The sequence below is a fragment of the Martes martes genome (assembly GCF_963455335.1).
Source record: "Martes martes genome assembly, chromosome: 16".
Classification (NCBI taxonomy): Eukaryota; Metazoa; Chordata; class Mammalia; order Carnivora; family Mustelidae; genus Martes; species Martes martes.
This window is the reverse complement of record NC_137904.1, coordinates 17,254,239-17,259,350: the sequence shown is the minus strand read 5'-3', so window position 1 is coordinate 17,259,350 and position 5,112 is coordinate 17,254,239.

Sequence of the window (5,112 nt, the reverse complement as noted above, 5' to 3'; positions counted from 1 at the left end):
ATAATCCATCATGTGTTTATACTGCATTTTATTTAGCCATTCATCTCTCAATGGACACTTGGGTTGCTTCCAACCTTTAACTGTAGGATGAACTATGCTGCTGTGAACAGGGGTGTACAAATACCTCTTTGAGTCACAGCCTCCAATTCTTTTGGGTTTCAGTTCCAGAAGTGAGATTGCTGGATCATGGAATTCATTCTTCATCATACATAACTATCTGTTACCTATATTTGAAAAAATCCCCAGTAGTGACCTCTCAGCCTACAAGTTCTCTGAGTCACTGTTCCTTCTAACCAAATGTGTGGGCCAGAGGTGCTGCGGGGAACCCCTTAGTATGGAGACAGGCCTATGCTATCTTAGGGACAGCCTCAGGCTCGCCAGGGCCAGGTCTCAGACATGGGCAGCCCTGGGGAACAGGTGGGAGGCATCTGAGAAAGGCACCGAGACAACTGGCCAGCTCAGGGGCAAAGTCCAAGAAAGGGGCAGGTTGCACTTCTCCACCAGAACCGCCCCCTTGGCTTCTGAGGTGATTTCTGCCTCCAGTGAGGACAATATACATCACTAAATGTGTCCCCTTTGCAACAGAGCCATTGGGTGCTGACAACATCTCCCAGAGTCTGCATGGTACCCTGCATACTGTGAGGGCTACAGGGGAAATCCTTCTCTGACTGCTTTTTCTCAACACACGGGACCTCCTCACGACTGACACTTATATCCTCCTACCCCTTTCTGAGACTCCACTCCTCCAAGGACCCATCTGACTTTCCCAAGCCAGGGACTCCCTCATGCAGGGGTCCAGCCCTCCCCTCTCCCCTGAGCTCCATCCCTACCTCCTGGTACCTCCAGATGAAGACCACAAAGCCCTTCCACTCAGCACGTCCAAGCAGACTCCTCTGCCCTTCACAGTCCCCTCTCCTAATGTTCCTGCCTATAGAGACACCAACTTTCTTGTGGTCACCAAGCCTGATATACTCTGTCATCTCTAGCCTCTCCTTCTCTGTCCTATCTGGGCTACATTTCCATAGCTCACATCTATCCTTCTCTGTAACTAGCAGCTACTTCCTCTCACCTAGGGCTCCAGAGATACCTTCCTTCCCTGGCCAAGCACCTCGATTTACCACGTTCCAATCCCAGTCCTGGAACATCCTCCTGACTGTACTTAACAAGGCCTTATCCTTCAGCCTGGCACCCTGAGCCCACAGCCCCGGTCCCCTCTCCCACCGCAGCCCAGCCAATCCTGTCACCTGGACACATCTCCTCCCTAGTCACACCAACTGTGCCTGCCTCCATGCTCTTCCCCTGCCCTTCTTCGGCCCAATGTGCTTGCACTGTGCATCCACTTAACACGTCTTTAAGGCCCAGGTGTCAGGTGAGATCTGTGATTACTATCATTCAATTCCCACATCCTCCAGAAAGCCTCTCTATCAAGGGCCCAGTCTAAGTACTCACCTCTAAACTCTTACAGAAATCTCAGCATATGCCTTCCTGTAACAACTGGTGTTTGTGATCACAATGACAATAACAGCAGTAGATCCTTATTAAGCCCATGCAGGTGCATGGGGTAAGCACTTTGAGCATTAACTCATCAGACTCTCACAGTTTCATGAGGAAAGTGTGATTTTTGTCCCCAGTTTATGGATCAGGAAATGAAGTGCAGACAGGCTGTGTAACCTGCCCAAGGACAGGGACAAACATACCAGTCTTGTCTGAAGCTTCCTAAAGCTTGTATTGAGTTCTAACATTTCTGATGTTTGTGTCTTATCTCACAGACTTTAATGGCTTCAGGGTGACAGGGTTCTTGCCCCCTCAATTTTCCTTCTCTAAGCCTAGTTCCATGCCTTACCCAGGGTAGCACACTGTTATTTATTGGCATTGTTTTATCTGAGCAAAATCTGCAGAGTGGTTCTAGTAAAACTCGGGAAATGGTGGCACAGACACTGCCTTAGAGGTGAGCACTGCTGTCATCAGCCTAGTTTTCTGGGTCATAATGGGCAACAAGGTGTTCTACCCACTCCCCTCCCTGCAGCTTCCATAATTCTTTAAGGGTGTTCTTGAATCTATGTAATGATGTACGTATTAAAATTCTTTGTAAGTAGATGTCTAAATGATGCATTCTGGAGGAGGCACCTACTGCAAGCTCAGGTCTGATGGGGACAAAGAGCAGTGGAGGAAAGTACTAAAGGCTACACCAGCCAGTGTGTGGGCCAAGTCGGCTGGAACCCACGTCACAATGGCTGTTCTTCTAGAGTTACCACCAGGGGGCACAGTGACTTAAACTGAGCCCTTGACTCTGATGAGAGAATCCTCATTTCTTTTCTTCATCCATCTGGGTCTTGGATTTGAAGCCAGACTTACTGGTACAGCTAGAGACCAGCACACTCTCCTGTGCTGAAAAAACCTGATTACCAAAACTGTCAGCCTGGCATTTCTGCGAGGAACCAGGTAGGAACCTGTACCTATACCCCACCCAAGGACAGTGCCAACTCTACTAGTCTTGTCTTGTCTTGAGCTTTCTAAATTTTGTGTTGACATTTCACTTCCCTGATCTTTGTGTCTTGCTTCCCAGATTTTATTTTTATTTTTTTAAGATTTTATTTATTTATTTGACAGAGAAATCACAAGTAGGCAGAGAGGCAGGTAGAGAAAGAGGGGGAAGCAGGCTCCCCGCCGAGCAGAGAGCCTGATGCAGGGCTCGATCCCAGGACCCTGAGATCATGACCTAAGCCCAAAAGCAGAGGCTTAACCCACTGAGCCACTCAGGCGCCCTGCCTCCCAGATTTTAAATGGCTTCAGAGATCCCAGATGCAGATGGCAAACAGCAAGCCTGGAAGAAAATGACTTTCCTTTCTGCCTTTGGTCTGTGTATTAGCATCACTGGGTACCCATGTGAGTAAATTTCTGTGGAGGGCAGAGCTCTGCGAGAGGTGTCAGTGTACTCCAGAAGTGGGTGGAGCAGCCACCTAAGCCAGGGAGGGATAAGGCATCCACTCAGTGCCCAATAACTGGGCCCTGCTCTGCAGAGCTGGGTCCCAGGGTGGAGACTGCCAACAAAAGGGAGAAGAGATGGGAGGGTTGGGAGCATGGGCAGAGAATGGAGGCGGGAGAGGAGGTCCAGCTGTGCTAGATGCCCACTGCATAAATTTGGGCTGACAGCCGGAGCTCTGGGCCTGCTTCCTCCATCCACAAAATGGGCAAAAGCACCTGCCCTACCTGCTTTACAGGGCTTTTCTGAGGATTAATAAGGATACTGGGCGTGAATAGTCTCTGTGAGCTGGTAAAGCTCTGGACAGGCATGGGGGATTATGGTTCTCATCCTCATTATTTCAAATGAGAACCGCATCTGCTGACTGTTGAGATGTATCCGGCCATTAGCTCAAAGTTCTGACTAATTGTTTTTTAATGAAAAAGAACAAGATTTGCTTAATGTTTCATGACTCACACAGTGAGTATCTCTAAACCCAGAATCTCTCAATTTCAAAGACGTGATCTGTCCATCTAACTGTGGCTGAGACAAGAGGTCAGGTGCAAACTGCCCTCTTTCCTGAGACCACTGGGCACTAGCAAACCCACAGCAATTGAGTAGGGTGAATAAGATGATCTCTGCCCTAAAGGAGGCCAGGATGCATGAGGAGGAAGACCTGCTAGGCTCTCTCTGATGCTTTACTTGGCGGGGAGCCCTGTAATAGGCACAAGCTAGAGGCCAATAGGCCATGCCACCAGCAAACACTGAGAGCTGTCCTGGATGCCAGCTGCGATTATAATCCAGTGACAAATATGCTGCCAGGGAGACTATAGCAGGAAGATGGCATTTGAGCTCGGCCTTGGACAAGGTATAATGTTCTGCCCTAGAAGGAGGACGTTCCAAACATAGGCATCAGCCCAAGATGAAGGAGGAGGACAGGGAAGAGAACAGCTTAAAAGGAACCCTTCCCTCAAACAGCTTTCAGTGCAGTTGAGAAGAAAAATAGAGAACATGAAAACCATATAAGCATAATATGGATCTAGTCACAGTCAAGAGCCAAAAGAAGGCTATATGTGGCAGTCTCTGCCCCCAGGTTGGTTCGGGCCACCTTCTCTCATGGGCTGCTTTCCAGGCCCCTCCAGTTAGGTTCCTGCCTTCTGCAACACCCATTCTCCAATCTAGAGTCTGCACACTGGCAGTTATACTCCTAAAGCCCCCAGGAAGCCTGTCCTCCATTCCACTGCCCACAGGAGAAAGTCCAAACCCCTCCATCTGGCATCCAAGATCCTTCACAGTTTGGCCAACATTTCCAGTCACAAGTCCTATCACACCCTTTCATATGCCCTATGGCCAAGTTACACCAGACAATTCACCACAGCATGCTCATGCCAGTCTTTCACGTCAATACATTTGCTCTCTCAGCCTAGAACACCAAAGAAAGTGGGCTCTGGGGTTGAATCCTAGAGCTGTGATCTTAGGTAGGTTACTTACCATTTTTGTGTCTCAGTTTCTTCATCTGAGCAATGAAGATAATAGTACCTATCTTTTAGGATCACTGTAAAGATCAAAAGGTCCAAACAAGTGGAGCTTAGATTAGCTCCTAGTACAAAGCAGGTACTCAAAAAATGTTAACTGTTTGTTGTTGGTATTGATGGACTGAAACTCTCAAGGTTTAGCTCAATGTCACTTACATAAAGAATGAATTGTTGCTCCTTCTGCACACACATAAATCTGTGCTAGTGTTAATTTCATTCCCTAGTGATAGAAATTCAGCTACTCATCATTGTGTTGACAGTAAACTCAGCTCCTAGTGGGTGTCAACAAATGTCTGGGTCAGTGCTGGGTACAGCTGAGGCTTCCTAGGTCTGGTCTCTACTGTGGCTGCGGTGGTCAGGATATACCTAGTTATGCTGTGGTAACAAACAACCCCCAAATCTCAAGGGTTTCAAACATCAAAGGCTTATTTCTCAGTCACACTGCATGTTGCTCATTCTTTGGTGAGGGTTCTACACCATACTGTCCTAACATGGAACCCACGCTGACAGAGCCTTTCTCTGGGACATTACCAGTCACTGGTGGCAAAAGGAAGGGAATGTGACAAATCACGCACTGGCTCCTAAAGGCTACACAAACTGGCCTGAAGGCACAGA